The sequence below is a fragment of the Triticum aestivum genome, chromosome 7A (assembly GCF_018294505.1).
Source record: "Triticum aestivum cultivar Chinese Spring chromosome 7A, IWGSC CS RefSeq v2.1, whole genome shotgun sequence".
Taxonomy (NCBI): Eukaryota; Viridiplantae; Streptophyta; class Magnoliopsida; order Poales; family Poaceae; genus Triticum; species Triticum aestivum.
The window spans coordinates 505,770,569-505,779,678 of record NC_057812.1 but is presented as its reverse complement, the minus strand read 5'-3'; positions in this window follow the sequence as shown (position 1 = coordinate 505,779,678).

Here is a 9,110-nt window from a genome sequence, read left to right as displayed (position 1 = left end):
ATTATACGATATGCATCACACAATCTCAGATTCATCTATTCAACCAACACAAAGGACCTCAAAGAGTGCCCCAAAGTTCCTACCGGAGAATCACGACGAAAACGTGTGCCAACCCCTATGCATAGGTTCATGGGCGGAACCCGCAAGTTGGTCACCAAAACATACATCAAGTGAATCACGTGATATCCCATTGTCACCACAGATATCCACGGCAAGACATACATCAAGTGTTCTCAAATCTTTAAAGACTCAATCCGATAAGATAACTTCAAAGGGTAAACTCAATTCATTACAAGAGAGTAGATGGGGGAAGAAACATCATAGGATCCAAATATAATAGCAAAGCTCGCGATACATCAAGATCGTATCACCTCAAGAACACGAGAGAGAGAGAGATCAAACACATAGCTACTGGTACATACCCTCAGCCCCGAGGGAGAACTACTTCCTCCTTGTCATGGAGAGCACCGGGATGATGAAGATGGCCACCGGAGAAGGATTTCCCCCTCCGGCAGGGTGCCGGAACGGGGTCCCAATTGGTTTTTGGTGGCTACGGAGGCTTCTAGCGGCGGAACTCCCGATCGATATTGTGTTCTGGAAGTTTTAGGTCGCGTAAGTATATATGGGTGCAGGAGGTACGTCAGGGGAGCCACGAGGGCCCCACAAGACAGGGGGGCGCACCCTAGGGGGGGCGCCCCCACCCTCATGAGCACCTCGTTCCTTCCTTGACGTGAGGTCCAAGTCCATCAGGTGTGTTTCCTTCCAAAATTAACTTCTCCAGTTGATTTCGTTCCGTTTCGACTCCGTCTGATATTCCTTTTCTTCAAAACACTGAAATAGGCATAAAACAGCAAATCTGGGCTGGGCCTCCGGTTAATAGGTTAGTCCTGAAAGTAATATAAAAGTGGATAATAAAGCCAAATAATGCCTAAAACAGTAGATAATATAGCATGGAGCAATCAAAAATTATAGATATGTTGGAGACGTATCAGACACCACGCTGGAGATAGAACTGCACATAAGGTATTGCAATCCGGTTTTTATTGGCCTACTCTCTTCAAGGATGCCCGTAAGTTTGTCTTATCTTGTGATGAATGTCAAAGAATTGGTAATATTAGTAGACGTCAAGAAATGCCTATGAACTATTCACTTGTTATTGAACAATTTGATGTTTGGGGCTTTGATTATATGGGACCTTTTCCTGCCTCTAATGGTTACACACATATTTTAGTTGCTGTTGATTACGTTACTAAGTGGGTAGAAGCTATTCCAACTAGTAGTGCTGATCATAACACTTCTATTAAAATGCTTAAAGAAGTTATTTTTCCGAGGTTTGGAGTCCCTAGATATTTAATGACTGATGGTGGTTCACATTTTATTCATGGTGCTTTCTGAAAAATGCTCGCTAAATATGATGTTAATCATACAATTGCATCTCCGTATCACCCGCAGTCTAGTGGTCAAGTAGAATTTAGTTATAGAGAGCTCAAATTAATTTTGTAAAAGACTGTTAATAGATCTAGAAAGAACTGGTCCAAGAAACTTGATGATGCATTATGGGCCTATAAAACTGCATACAAAAATCCTATGGGTATGTCTCCGTATAAAATGGTTTATGGAAAAGCATGTCACTTACCTCTAGAACTAGAACATAAGGCATATTGGGCTATTAAAGAGCTCAATTATGATTTCAAACTTGCCTGTGAGAAGAGGTTATTTGATATTAGCTCACTTGATGAATGGAGAACCCAAGCCTATGAAAATGCCAAGTTGTTTAAAGAAAAAGTTAAAAGATGGCATGACAAAAGAATACAAAAGCGTGAGTTTAATGTAGGTGATTATGTATTACTACAACTCTCGTTTAAGATTTTTGCAGGAAAACTTCTCTCTAAATGGGAAGGCCCTTACATTATCGAGGAGGTCTATTGTTCCGGTGCCATAAAAATCAACAATTTCGAAGGCACAAATCCAAAGGTGGTGAACGGTCAAAGAATCAAACATTATATCTCAGGTAAACCCATAAATGTTGAAACCAATGTTATTGAAACCATAACCCCGGAGGAATACATAAGGGGCACTTTCCGGAATGTTTCAGACTCCGAAAAGGAATAGGTATGTGGTACGGTAAGTAAACTGACTCCAAAACAGTTTTTATGGCAATATTTCTCCATTTTGGAATATTTAGAAAAATAGAAAAATAAGAAGCAGTCCGGGAAGGACACGAGGCCTCCACGAGGGTGGAGGGCGCGCCCTACCCTACTGGGCGCGCCCCCTACCTCGTGGGCACCTCGTGTGCTCTCCGAACTCCGTTTTCTTGCACGTTACATATTTTAGTCGGTAGAAATTCATTATATGATCTCCTGAAGGTTTTGACTCCTGTATCACACAATTATCCTCTGTTCTTGTTTTGAGCTGTCCTGCTGCAGATTAGAGCAACATGTCGTCCCAGGATTCGGAAGGAGAATGCTATGTGGATGATTACCTTGCAGATCCTAAGGTCTATGGAGATGTGGAGCATTGTGGTTGGACTACGGAGGAAGAAGAGGACTATGAACCCAAGAGAGAGGAGGAGACGAGCTCAGATGAAGATGAAGTCCCATTACCTCAACCTGGAGACATGCATGTGGAGTTCAAAAAGTCAAGCCTCCCTGATAGGGCGAAGAAACTTAAGATCGAGTTTATCCCTTTTTGTCTCTTGTAGGAAAACAAGCAGGAACTATGCAAAAAGATATTAATCCTGGAGCAGGAGATTGATGACTTGAGGGATCAAAATTCTGTCCTCAAGCGCAAATTAAGGGAGAAGCCTACGCTATCAACTAAACCATCACCTCCACCTTCTTCACCAGCAAAGGAGACATAATCACATGGGTATGGGCACTCCCCTTGGCAACTGCCAAGCTTGGGGGAGATGCCCCGGTATCGTATCACCATCACATCTCTATCTTTACCGTTTTTCTTAGTTCGATCCTATTAGTAGTATCTTGATCTAGTAGAATAAAAGTTTATGGCATGATCTAGTTTTGAGTTTTGCTTTATGATCCCTCTATGTAATCGAGTCCGTGAGCTATATAATAAAGATTAGTGTTGAGTCAAGGGCTTGATTATTTTGCCATGATCTTGAGTGAATAAAAGAAAAGAGAAAAGAATAAAAAGAAATAAAAGAGATCATATTGATTCGTGGAGAGTAATGACTTCACATAGAAATAGTATGATGATTAAAAGTTGTTGAGAGTTGACAAACATAGCTTTGGTCATCGTTGCAATTAATAGGAAGTAATAAAGAAGGAGAGGTTTCACATATAAATATAATATCTTGGACATATTTTATGATTGGGAGCACTCATTAAAATATGACATGCCAAAGAGTTGATGTTGGACAAGGAAGACAATGTAATGGGTTATGTTTTCTTATATCTGAGATAAAGTATATTGTTATGGATCATCCAACATGTTGAGCTTGCCTTTCCCCCTCATGCTAGCCAAATTCTTTGCACCAAGTAGAGATACTACTTGTGCTTCCAAAAACCCTTAAACCAGTTTTGCCATGAGACTCCACCATATCTACCTATGGATTGAGTAAGATCCTTCAAGTAAGTTGTCATCGGTGCAAGCAATAAAAATTGCTCTCTAAATATGTATGATTGATTGGTGTGGAGGAAATAAGCTTTATACGATCTTGTGATGTGGAAGAAATAAAAGCGATGGACTGCATAATAAAGGTTCATATCACAAGTGGCAATATAAAGTGACGTTCTTTCGCATTAAGATTTTGTGCATCCAACCTTGAAAGTGCATGGCAACCTCTGCTTCCCTCTGCGAAGGGCCTATCTTTTATTATTATCTTCTACCTTATGCAAGAGTCATGGTGATCTTCACCTTTCCTTTTTACATTGTATCCTTTGGCAAGCACAGTGTGTTGGAAAGATCCTGATAGATATATCTAATTGGATGTAAGTTAGCATGAGCTATTATTGTTGACATTACCCTTGAGGTAAAAGGTTGGGAGGCGAAACTATAAGCCCCTATCTTTCTCTATGTCTGATTAAAACTCCATAACCACAAATATTGCATGAGTGTTAGCAATTATGAAAGACTAAATGATAGTTGAGTATGTGGACTTGCTAGAAAGCTCTGACATAGACTCTTTCTGATGTTATGATAAATTGCAATTGCTTCAATGACTGAGAATATAGTTTGTTAGTTCTCAATAAAATTTCTGATTCATACTTTGCATTGTGAATAGATTATTACTTGAGCATAAGAAATCATATGAAAATATTCATATATGTTGCTGTTATGAGAATAATCATGATGCCCTCATGTCCGTATTTTATTTTATCGACACCTCTACCTCTAAACATGTGGACATATTTATCGTTATCGGCTTTCGCTTGAGGACAAGCGAGGTCTAAGTTTGGGGGAGTTGTAACGTCCATTTTGCATCATGCTTTATATCGATATTTATCGCATTATGGGCTGTTATTACACACTATGTCATAATACTTATGCCTATTCTCTCTTATTTTACAAGGTTTACATAAGGAGGGAGAATCGCGGCACCTGGAATTCTGGGCTGGAAAAGGAGCAAATATTAGAGACCTATTCTGCACAACTCCAAAAGTCCTGAAACTCCACGAAAGTTATTTTTGGAAATAATAAAAAATACTGAGCGGAAGAAATACGTCAGGGGGGCCACCACCTGTCCACGAGGGTGGGGGGTGCGCCCTACCCCCTAGGCGCGCCCCCTGCCTCGTGGGCCCCCTGTTGGTCCTCCGGTGGCCATCTTCTGCTATATGAAGTCTTTCGTCCGAAGAAAAATCATAAGCAAGCTTTCGGGACGAGACTCTGCCGCCATGAGGCGGAGCCTTGGCGGAACCAATCTAGGGCTCCGACAGAGCTGTTCTGCTAGGGACACTTTCCTCCGGGAGGGGGAAATCATCGCCATCATCATCACCAACGCTCCTCTCATCGGGAGAGGGCAATCTCCATCAACATCTTCACTAGCACCATCTCCTCTCAAACCCTAGTTCATCTCTTGTATCCAATTCTTGTCTCATAGTCTGGGATTGGTACCTGTAGGTTGCTAGCGGTGTTGATTACTCCTTGTAGTTGATACTAGTTGGTTTATTTGGTGGAAGATCATATGTTCAGATCCTATATGCATATTAATACCCCTCTGATTATGAACATTAATATGCTTTGTGAGTAGTTACATTTTTTCTTGAGGACATGGGAGAAGTCTTGCTATTAGTAGTCATGTGAATTTGGTATTCGTTTGATATTTTGATGAGATGTATGTTGTCTATCCTCTAGTGGTGTTATGTGAACGTCGACTACATGACACTTCACCATCATTTGGGCCTAGAGGAAGGCATTGGGAAGTAATAAGTAGATGATGGGTTGGTAGAGTGACAGAAGCTTAAACCCTAGTTTATGCGTTGCTTCGTAAGGGGCTGATTTGGATCCTTATGTTTCATGCTATGGTTAGGTTTACCTTAATACTTTTGTTGTAGTTGCGGATGCTTGCAATAGAGGTTAATCATAAGTGGGATGCTTGTCCAAGTAAGGACAGCACCCAAGCACCGGTCCACCCACATATCAAATTATCAAAGTACCGAACGCAAATCATATGAACGTGATGAAAACTAGCTTGACGATAATTCCCATGTGTCCTTGGGAGCGCTTTTCTCTATATAAGAGTTTGTCCAGGCTTGTCCTTTGCTACAAAAAGGATTGGGCCACCTTGCTGCACTTTATTTACTTTTGTTACTTGTTGCTCGTTACAAATTATCCTATCACAAAACTATCTGTTACCTATAATTTCAGTGCTTGCAGAGAATACCTTGCTGAAAACTGCTTATCATTTCCTTCTGCTCCTCGTTGGGTTCGACACTCTTACTTATCGAAAGGACTACGATAGATCCCCTATACTTGTGGGTCATCAGTCGCGACCCCGTCCTTGGAGATCACGTGCCCCAAATACTCGATGCTGGTTTGCGCGAACGAGCACTTGGATTCCTTGGCGAAAAGCTGGTGTTCGCGGAGCAGTTGCAGCGTGAGCCGTAGGTGCTCCTCATGTTCCTGCAAGTCAGTGCCGAAGACAAGAATATCATCGAGAAATATGATGATAAACTTATGAACGTATCGCCCGAAGACAGTGTTCATGAGGCACTGAAAAGTTGCAGGGGCGTTGCACAGACCAAATGGCATCACTCTGAAGTGGTAGTGCCCGTGGTGAGTTTTGAAAGCGGTCTTATCTTCATCCTCCTCGCGCATACAGATCTAATGATATCCAACACGTAGATTGATCTTGGAGAAATAGGTGGCACCGGCCAGTTCGTCCAGTAGCTCGTCCACGACCGGTAGAGGAAATTTGTTTCTGACAGTTGCAGTATTCAGTCGTCTGAAATCAACACAAAATCTCCAGCTACCATCTTTTTTCTTTACCAACAGAACCAGTGCAGTGTAGGGGCTTATGCTATGCGCAATGACGCCAGTTTTTAGCATGCACCTACTTCTCAATCTCGTCCTTCTGAGCAGGTGAGTAGCGATATGGCTTGGTATTGATAGGAACAATGCTTGGTTCAAGGTGAATACCATGGTCATACTGTCGACCAGGCGGTAACATGGAGGGTTCGGCGAACACATCCTTGTATTCGGACAACACTTTCTGAATATTTGGTGGAATTGGTTCCGGGACTGCTTTATCTACCCACTCAACTGTAACCAGGGCTGCAGTCCAGATGTCGTTGGCCACTTCCATGCGATGAAGTTCATATACATCCAATTCTGTGATTGGTGGAAGATCTGAGGTTCTGACGCCCTGAAGGTGTACTGTCTTCCCTTCAGTTTGGAACGTGATCGTCTTCAATTGCCAATGGCAGTTCATGGGACTGTGTGAGGCCAACCAATCCATGCCGAGGACTCCATCGTATGCTCCCAGTGGCAGTACTCTGAAATCTGTGTGAAACATGTGTCCAAGTACCTACCATCCCAGTTGCCGAACGATCTTGTTGCAGTGTAGCCGTTGCCCATTTGCCACTTGAACTGACACTGGTGGTAAGGCCTCTGTTTTTGCTGACACGCATTGCACAAAGGAGTCACTGATGAAACTGTGTGAGCTGTCCGAATCCACTAACAACAGCATGTACTGATCTCCCACTTGTGCGCGCGGGCGAGTGGTAGATGGGGCTTCTTCTCCTGAAACTGCATGTTGCGAAATTGCACAACATTCAGGCTTGTGGGCGATAGGCGGGTCCAAGAGTTGCAGAGCATGCACTGTGTCGTCCGATAGAATCTCTCCAAAATCCCCTACTTCGATCATCAGTATTTGACCGGTGCGCTTGCACTGATGCTCGCATGAATACTTGTCTCCACAGCGGAAACAGAGATCGTTGGCTCTTCTAAATTCTTTGAGTTGCCGTTCTCGAGCGTACTCGTCGCCTCCTGGACGAGGTTGAGCGGCTGCGCGAGCCTGAGTAGCCATTGCAGGTGCTGCTGGAGGTGGTCGCCCCACAGGAACGATGCAGCTGCGTGGTGCTCTTTGTTTTTCCAGCTCTTCCTCTTGAATGCGTGCAAACACAACAACTCGAGTAATGCCGGTTGGGGCTTGTAACCTGACGCCCAACCGCAGTTCATCCTTCAGTCTCCAACAGAAACTGAGATATGAAGAATTGGGTGCTCAGTGTTGGATCCAAGGAAAGCAGATGATACACTGAGGTTCCGAACTGCTGACGGTACTCCTGAACACTGCCAGTCTGACACAGTTGAACGAGATGATGCATCTGCGCCTCAAACTCTTCAGGGCCAAATTCTACTTCGACAGCGGTTCTGAATGCTGCCCATGACATAGCAGGGTGTGTCTGTCGATATGCTTGTAGCCACATCGCTGCGATTCCATCCATGTACAACCCTGCTGTTGTGACCCAATTGTGCTGTGGCACTCGGTAGAGCTCAAAGTAGGAGGTGCACCGCTCGAGCCAGATGCGTGGCGCATCGCCGTCGAAACGGGGAAAATCATGCTTGGGCGGCTTGGTGTAGTGGTCGTTCCTGCGATGTTGCTCGTAAGCGGTTGGCGAGTGCTGGAGCAGGAGCGGGGGACCATGGTTGACGAGGCGGGCAAACGGAAGCTGCACGGCGCCCTCTGTGTAGAGCAGTGGAGGTGGCGGTGGGTGAGTCGTTGGTGGTGGAGGGGCGGCGCTTGGCTGGAGGATCCAGAGGCCGGCGTCGTTCCCATCGCGGATGTGCCTGGGTCGAGCGGCGGAGGGGACTTGCGGGCCTCGTCCACATCCGCTTGCGTCAGATCTATCTGCTTGGCCAGATGCTTGAGCTCGTTGGAGACCTGGTCGTTGTAGGCGACCTGGGCTTGGTGACGCTCGTCCGCTGTCTTCAGGTTGGCGTTGAGGCGGCGGATGACGGACTCGAGCAAGGTCTGAAGCTTGTCCGTCGTCTTCGTCATCGCGTCCAGCACGCGGCGTGTCTGGGCGGAGGGTTTGGACGGCGCCGTGATCGCGCTCCGAATCGAGGCGAACCCCGAGTAGGATTTTGAGCAAGCTCGCCGGGGCGGCTCGCACCGAGCTCGGTGGATGTTACCGCTCGATCTGGAGGATTAGCGAGCAGCGGCGGCCAATCGGAGAAAAAATTCTGGTGGATTTGTGGAGGCTCTGAGTACCACTGTAATGCCCAGGCGGATCCCGATCTAGAATTGGAGATGAGGAAGGGGAGAACAGAGTAGATGAGAGGCTTGGAGAAGGGGAAAGGAAGACTCGATCAACACTCGCTGCCTCTTTCGTCTTGTGAGCCGTACATATGTAGCTGCCTCACTGGGCCACCCTTACAAGGCCGCAGCCCAATCACAAACCCGCACACGCACTCGACCGAGCCCAACAGTGGGTTGCAGGTTCAGATAACTGAACTGCACTTGGTTAGTCCACTGCAGGTGCATTAGCAGCATCTGCAGGCGTGACACTACCTTGCTGTGATGTTTAATTGTTTGTACAAACTGGGTGAAACGAGTCTGAACCGAAAGGCAACAAGTTTCTTGGTGATGTTTTTTGTGGGTGATGTTGAAGAAAGGGAATGAGAAGAGAGAACACGAGCAGACATCGGTC